Source organism: Triturus cristatus, chromosome 7 (assembly GCF_964204655.1).
Source record: "Triturus cristatus chromosome 7, aTriCri1.1, whole genome shotgun sequence".
Lineage (NCBI taxonomy): Eukaryota > Metazoa > Chordata > Amphibia > Caudata > Salamandridae > Triturus > Triturus cristatus.
Window position 1 is genome coordinate 342,033,696 of NC_140590.1, and position 8,665 is coordinate 342,042,360.

General features: G+C 46.6%; 1 pseudogene; it reads left to right on the top strand.

Annotated features, from left to right (window-relative positions):
- Positions 1-668: 668 nt before the first annotated feature.
- LOC146809616 (18S ribosomal RNA) lies at positions 669-2,470 on the top strand (annotated as a pseudogene).
- The last annotated feature ends 6,195 nt before the right edge of the window (positions 2,471-8,665 follow it).

Below are 8,665 nucleotides of genomic sequence, written 5' to 3' on the forward strand. Positions count from 1 at the left end.
AAGAAACTCCCCCGCGTGCCATGTCCCAAAGTGCCCAGATGGAGTACCGCTGGTAGGTAGCCTGCCTCCAGATTAGAAGGCACAAGTTGCTGGGGACCCCTTTGTCATCCATTTGTTCCCCGCAGCTGCCATAAGAGGGTCCCAGTATGCGGCTCCCTTCAAGCACTGTCCAATTGGCCTTTTCTTCCAAGCCTGCCTTACCGGAGAGCAGGTAGAATGTGAAGCTGGCATCCCCATGCAGGGTGGCCTGCTTGAGGACAGTTTATACAGCACTGCACTCTGACTGATTGGGCACACTTTTGCCCATTTTGGGACTGAACTGCTTGTCTCTCCTCTGCTTTTGTTTCCAGCAAAGACCTTCCACCCTGCCTAGACAGTCCAACTCAAGGGACATCTCCACAAATGACATTTTGGCAGCAGCTCCAAACAACCATTGTGTGAGGTGTCTACCCAGGTCAGCACCCCTATGTCTTGCTCAGGGTGACCTTCAGCCCAGCTCTCCCTTCCATTGTCGCAGAGCAGTCTGGGCTTGCCGGTACCTATGTGACTGCCCTGTTGCCCCTCTGTCTGCTGCTGGTAACTAAGGGCTCCTACAGCATGCTCCCGAAGGACGTGAAGGTGAGTTCGGGATGGGCACACGGCTTCTCCTCCTGTTCAGCAGGTGTAGCTACCTGGTTGATCCTGCCAGTAGCAAATGCTTGTCTCAAAGATTAAGCCAAGCATGTATAAGTACAAATGGCTGGTGCAGCAAAGCTGCAAATGGCTCAATAAATCAGTTATGGTTACTGTGATTGCACCATCTTTTAGCTGGATAACTGTGGTAATTCTAGAGATAATACATGTCGACGAACGCTAACCTCCCAGGATGCATGCATTTATCGGACCAAGACCAATCTGGGCTCACCTGGCAGCTTTGGTAGCTCTAGATGACCTCGGGCCAATCGCACATCCAAGTGACAGTGACTATAAATTCAGATATCTATCCTAATAACTTTCAATGGTACTTTCTGTGCCTCCCTTGGTGACCAAGGTTAATGGGAAATCAAGTTTCGATTCTAGAGAGGGAACCTGAGAAACTGCTGCCACATCTAAGGAAGGTAGCAGGTGCTCGAATCACCCTCTGACTCAGGGAGGTAGTGCCTAAAACAAACAATATAGGACTCTTAAGAGGCCCAGCAGTTGGAATGAGTACACCTTAAATCCCTTAATGAGGTTCCGTTGGATGGAAAGTCTGGTGACAGCAGCAACATTAATTCCAGCTCCAATAATATATATTAAAGTGTATTTAATTACAAAGCTCGTAGTTGGATCTTGGGATCAAGCTGCCAGTGCACTGTGAGGTGAGCTACCACCTCTCCCAGACCCTGCCTCTCAGCGTTTCCTTGATGCTCTTGAGTGAGTGCCCTTAGGGTCCTGAGCGTTTACTTTGAAATAATTTGAGTGTTCCACACAGGCTGGTCGCCTGAATACTTCAGCTAGGAATGATGAAATAGGACTCTAGTTTCATTTTGTTGCTTTTCAGAACTGGCCATGATTATGAGGAACAGGTGTGGGCATTCATATTTTGCCACTAGAGGCAAAATTCTAGGACTGGTGCAAGACAAACCAAAGTGAAAGCATTTGCTAAAAATATTTTCATTAATCAAGAACAAAAGTTGGAAGTTTGAAGATGTCAGATACGGTTGTAGTTCCGACCATAAATGATACCGAATATTGATCTGGCAGCATCATTCCCATGACCAAATGAGCATCTTCTGGGAAACCCTGGTCTTTGGGTTCCGATGGAATATAGTTGCAAGCTGAAACTTAAAGGAACTGATGGAGGATCACCACCAGGAGGGGAGCCTGCTGGTTAATTTGATTCAACTTGGTAAACCTCACCCGGCCAAACATGGAAATGGTTGACAGATTGATAGCTCTTTCTCAATTCTATGGGTGATAGTGCATGATCATTCTTAGTTAGTGGAGTGATGTGTCTGGTTAATTCTGACAACAAACTAGACTCCTGCATGCTAACTAGTTACAAGACCCCCAAAGGTTGGCTTTCAACTTCTTAGAGAGACAAGTGGCGTTCAACCACATTATATCGAGGCAATAACAAGTCTGTGATGCCCTTATATATTCCAAGCTGCACACACGCTACACTAAAAGGATCAGCATGTGTTTACCCTTAGCCAACATGTCCGGTTAACCCACTGAATCCCATTCATGAAAGGGACAGGGGATTGCAATTATTTCCCATGAACAAGAATTTCCCAGTAAGTGTGGGGATCATAAGCTCGCATTGATTAAGTCCCTGCCCTTTGTACATAGCGCCCGTCACTATTACCAATTGGATGGTTTAGTCTCAGATCCGCACCGCCAGGGTATGGCCCTGGTGAAGTAATGAGAAGACGATCAAATTTGACTATCTAGAGGAAGTAAAAATCATAACAAGGTTCCTGCAGGTGAACCTACAAAAGGATGATTAACAATGGAGCAGCCCAAGCGACTGACAGTGCCAGCCCAGACCCTCAGTCGTCTCCCAGATGGAACCCAAGCCCTCCCCTCATATGTTCTGACCAGCGGAGCGGTATGCCAGGTGCATAGGCGAGGACTAGGCCAGTGGCAGACTCATGGCAGGCTCCTCCACTCAGAAGCACCCAATCAACATGCAAGGGAATCGGGGCGGGTGTCTCTCCTGGCCCCTCTAGGAGGGGCACAATGTAAGAGGCAGCACTCCCGAAATGGAGCCCATGCTCACCCAACACACACCTGGGGGGTAACCAAATTGCATTGTCTCCCTGGACAGGGACACCATAAAAGCCCTGTAACCTTGCCCATCCTGTGCCCGATCTCGGTGAACTATGCCTGGGCAGGATGAAGCCTGAAGAAACTATGTTGGAGGTTTGTAGTTGTCCTGATATGCAAATCAGTTGTCTGAACTTGGTAGAAGCGTGAATGACAAATCGAACCATCTAGTAGCTTGTTCCCTCTGAAATTTCCCTCAGGATAGCTGGTGCTCTTAAACCCTAGTTTTATCTAGTAAAGCAAATTATTGGATGTTATGGGGTTAAAACAATCTCAACCTATTCTTAAAGTTTAAATGGGTGAGAAGTCTGGCTCACTGTCTTGCAGCCAGGCATCAATGCAAGTGCCTGGTGGGACACTTTTAGTAAGTAGTACTGGTGCTGTGGGATGAACCAAATGAATATGTAACAACTCACCTACCAAATCATCTAGCCCTGAAAACTGATGGCGCAGGAGCGCTGGTCCCACACCTGACAGAGAGAGAGAGCAGTGAGAGGCTAAGCCAAGATGAATAGGTGGGCCACTGTGGTATGCATGAAAGCCTATAGTGAGGGCCTGAATGGAGCCGCAGCAGGTGCATTTCTTGGTGGTAGTAGCAAATATTGAAACAAGAACTTTGAAGGCCGAAGTGGAGAAGGGTCCATGTGCACAGCAATTGAACACTGGTCAGTTAGTCTTAAGAGATGGGTGAGCACCATTGGGAAGGGACGGGCAATGGCCTCTGTTACCCTCGGCCAACCAAAAACAAGTTAGGTTCAGATCTCTAAACAGAGATGGGCGTCCCAGCAGCATCCAGTGTGGTAATGCAAATGAGCCCGGAGATGCTGGAGAGAGTTCTCTTTTCTTTATTGGAGGGCAGGTCTCCCTGTAATGGCTTTACTCCAAGAGAGGAGTCCAAGCCATGGAAAGTTATGCAGTTCCGGGTGCATCGGGGAAGCTCATGCTGGTCTTTGAAAATCCCAGCGAGATGGTGTAAATCTCATACTGGGCTGTACCCATATTCGCAGCAGGTCTCCAAGGTGAACAGCCTCTGGCATGTTGGAACTATGTAGTTAATGGAAGTCGACAAATCCAGATCTGCAACTTCGGGATATGGACTAGCTGTAAGGGTTGGGTTTGTCAGGGTGCTGTACGAAGCATGACTGGGTGCGTACTGCTGTAGGATGAGGCATCACCCTTAGGGGTCAGTAACAACTCTGGACGTGAGCCAGGCCCTTCTAGTGGATTGCCCCAGCTGCGGTGGTCCCCTCTCCCTGTGCCCTTTTCCAGGCGCGGCCGGGGTTCAGCCTCAGCTAGAACCTAGCAGCTGATTTTGAACTGGTGCCAAACAGGGTAATGTGACTGTTTAATTAAAGATTGTGAAGGCCTGAGATGGGTGTTGACGCAATGTTATTTCTGTCAAGTGCTCTAAATGTCAAAGTGAAGAAATTCAATGAAGTGCGGTTAAACAGCAGAAGTAACTATAATTCTCTTCTCTTAACCTCTTCCAGTCGTAGAGGCCTTTACTGTCCAGTGGTCCCATTGGGAACTACCTCTGTATCGATACCATTTATATATTTTTCTGGATCTACTCATTGATAGAGTTAAAAGATGTGGTTGGCTAACACCAAGCGAACCTCATTTAAAGAATAGTCATTGTGAACAAAGAAAACCTGATGGGTGCTCACTAAAGATAGTTTCAAACTGTTACAAAAACTCACAGAATTCCACTGAACAAGTGTGTGAAAATAAAGTCAACTTTTACAGTGAACAATCTAAATAAATCAAAACTCTCTCAAAATGTTCTACTGTGAAATTTCATAGTTTCATTGTAGGTTGTTGAATGTGGCCTCAATGTAACGATGCTGCTCTAACTGATATAGGACTACAAATGTTGTGCCCTTTCAAGAAAAATGTATGTCTTACTACCATGATAGAGACTTCATAAATGTGCCACATTTCATGGATAACTAGTAGATTACCAGTGCTCGCTTACTGAATAATGTGTTCTGTTTCAACTGAAATGGTAAGGTTAGAAATGTTGAAACATGTTTAGTCTTCCATCTTAGTGCAAATTTAGATAATGTTATATAGCATTAGGGTTTAATCATTATATTTAGAGTGTGACATTAAACTAATATTGGTATTCATTGAATGGTACAGTTATTGGTGATGTTAAAATGTATTAATTTATTTATATAGTTATATTTGAATTTTGGTTAGAATAGACAATATTAAACATGGTGCAATAAACACACACATAAACAAAACAGGTCACATTACTGTATTCTAATCATATGTTAACCAAACCTTACTCTTCACGGGACATTCGTAATTAGATTATCCAGAAGTGTGTTAAAAAAACAGGCAATACTAAGTGCTAGAGAAGTGCTGGAAGGTGTACATTCTCAGTCAGATATGTGATTCATATTTTGTGACGGCAACTTGAAGTGTAGTTGCACTCTGGAACAATCTTTGTATTATTGTAAGCAAGAACGATTTGGCGCTGATGGCCAGCAATAATAACCCAGAATGAGCAACTGCAATAGTACAAGAATAGCCAAATGCCTCACCATCTAATTAGTGATGATCATGAACTGATGAACGGGATTCCCATAGTCCCTATCTACTATCTAGAAAAACTAAAGTGAAGGCAACAGGCTTGGCAGAATCAGTGGGGAAAGAAGTCCCTCTTGAGCTTGACTCTAGTCTGGCACTATGAAGAGACACGAGAGGTCTGGGATGTGAGTGAACCTCGGGATGCCAGTGACATACTACTACTCTAATTATTTTTTCAATTAACTGCTGAGGCGGGGCGAGCCAGAGGGGCTATCGCTTCTGGCTCCCAGTGCCCGGCATCTACCAGTATGACCCTCTGCTGGGACAGTGGCAAGTGGTGAGTTTGACAGGGGTGATACCCCTGTCAAACGATAACACAGTTTTCCTAAGGTGTGCTCAGGTTGGACAGAAACCTCCATTGAAGCAGAAGGGCAAAAACTTGCTTGAGCTCGATTTTAAGTATGAAAAAGACCATGAAAATGAAGCCTCACAATCTTTTTGACTTTTTGTGTTTCAAGCAGGAGGTGTCAGAATAGTTACCACAAGGATATCTGGCTTGTGGCAGCGAAACGGTCATAGCGACATACATTTTTGATCCTACAATATTGTCTCTTCCTATCATTGTGAAGCAGAATTCAACAAGCGTTGGATTGTTCACCCACTGATAGAGAACATGAGCTGTCTTTAGACCTTTGGGAGACACGTTACTGTCAGACCGTGGACAGGAAACCACTAACCTGTCAAGCCGGATACAGCAAGAGCGATGGGTGCTGCTATATTACCCCGTCCCCACCACGGGGCAGCCCAAGAGTGTACGTGTATCACTCAATGGTCTATTCCATAACAGGGCAAAGGGAAAAAAGGGACAAAGGAAACAAAAAAGGTGTAGCTGCGAAATCATGGGAGACGAGATGTAAGCGTGGACCTCAGATCACATTGGTGGCTCTGTCTGTCTAACTCCGCGTTCCCTGCAGTGAGAGAGAAGCACAACACACATGTATACCAACATCTATCATTGGCTATGGGGGCATATAAAGGCTTCATGTGAAGGCACTCACGGAATAACGTGGCTGCATTCTGGCAAAAAGAATAAAACAAAAAACACCCATGTACTTTCTGGGCAACAAATAACCAATAAAGAAAGACCACCAAGACTCCCCTTCTAAGTCAGTATGTCTGATGATTCCTTAAGGAGCAGTAATACACAAGTACTTAGCAGTGGTTAGAGGCTGTATGCGCGCTCCTGCGCAATGTCCCACCGCCCTCTGCAAGAGGGTGACAAAGCATCATCGGAAGAGGAGAGACGAGTGGCGCGTCTCTGTACTGCAACGTTCCTCCTTCAGTATGTGAATTCCTCACGCTTACAACACACAAAAAAGGAACTGAAAAGGCTAATGCAGGATCTGAGCCTTTCAGGTGGCTCGCCGACGAGCGTCCACTCGTGTAAGAAGTTTCCGAGGTAAACAATAATCCTCACAGGCACGGCGGGTTCACGGTCCGACGTACTAGCTGGTTAGCGCTTTACGAAACTCGCTTCCTCGCGTCCGACATCCGCCGCCGTGATTGCAGTCTTGTACTCACTATGTGCGAAGCGTTGTTCTCGCTGTGCGGCTGGAGCACAAAGAAGGAGAACATCCAGGGATCTCTACGGGAGAAATAGAACGCGTTCTCGAACCTTACTTGATTGACAAGCACCGGCCCATGTGTGGGCGGTACTTAAATACGCTTCCGGTTCATAGGCCACGTGATTGGGCCCTCAAGATTCTGGGCATTGTAGTGCTATTTACCATGAAGCTTTAAATCCTGCTCACACATGCTCCTGTCCTACATGTCTCTGCCCGCTATCTGCGCTTGTACGTGACAGTACCCCCTCTCATTGACCGGCGTCTCGACGGACCGCCAGGCTTGAACGGGAACCGTGCGTGAAAACGCTTTAGAATCTCTGGGCAGTGTAGGTTACTTTTTGGTTCCCAGGAGCGGTCCTCGGTACCATATCCTTTCCAATCAATGAGGTAATAGACCCTCCCTCGAACAAGCTTGGAGTCGAGGATACAACTTACTTCGTATTCCTCTTCACCATCGATTTCCACCGGCTGAGGCCTTGGAGACAGTCTGGTCTGGGGAAGGCAAGGCTTTAACAGGGACACATGGAAAACCGGGTGTATGTGCCAGGAAGATGGGAGCTTCAATCTCATGGCTACAGGGTTGATCACTCGATCTACAGGATACGGGCCTATGAATTTAGGTTTCAACCAGGTATTGCCTTTAAATTTCAAATGTCTAGTAGCTAGCCATACTCTATCTCTCACCTTATAAGACGGTTCTGGGGAACGCTTTTGATCCGCATAGGTCTTGTCGCGGGTCTGAGCTAAGCCTAACTGCGCCTTAGCGTTGTGCAAGACTTTGCGGAGGTGTGCGTGATGGACGTGAATGGTAGGGTGTGTGGAATGTGCTGGCCACTCAAAGGGTAACATGTTTGGGTGGTGGTCTGTTAGACAAAAGAATGGGGAGCATCCTAGGGAGGAATGTTCTGCGTTATTATATGCAAATTCAGCTGTCCAGAGAAGAGTACTCCATTCCTCTTCGTGTTGTAGGGTAAAGCATCGAAGGTATTGTTCCAGCGTTTGGTTCAGTCTCTCAGTTTTTCCATCTGTCTGCGGATGGTAGCTAGTTGAAAGGCGGGCATCAATTTTCATGGTATCACATAAGGCCTTCCAGAAACGCGAAGTAAACTGGGTTCCTCTATCTGTGATGAGCACTGCTGGGATACCGTGAGAACGTACAATGTGCTGCAAAAACACTTGGGCCAATTCCCCCGCCGAGGGTAGTTTGGTGAGAGCGATGAAGTGGCCCATCTTGGTCAAGTGGTCCACGACGACCAATATGGTGTTATGACCCATGCTCGGGGGCATGTCCACAATGAAGTCTAGGGACAGCGTATGCCATGGTGTTGGAGGTATGGGTATAGGTCTCAGCAACCCGCTTGGTTTTTTATGTGATGTCTTCCCTTGAGTACAGATGGCGCACTCAGACACGTACGTAGCCGTGTCAGCCGGTAAGGTTGCCCACCAAAAATGCCTTTTCATTGCTTGTTCGGTCTTCTGTATGCCGAGGTGTCCACCCAATGGTGAGTCGTGAACCCATCGCAGGGCGTGTTGTTGTAAAGGGCCATTTGGTATATATAATTTATTGTCCTGATACAGCAGTCCCTTACAAGTTGTGCGTTTCTCGGGTTCCTCGTCTATCCAGGCCTGGACATTGGTTTCTCCGATTGGGCTTTTCACCATGGTCAAAAAGTCTTGGTTAGTCGTTGAGGCCAGGATCGTTGCAGGAAAAG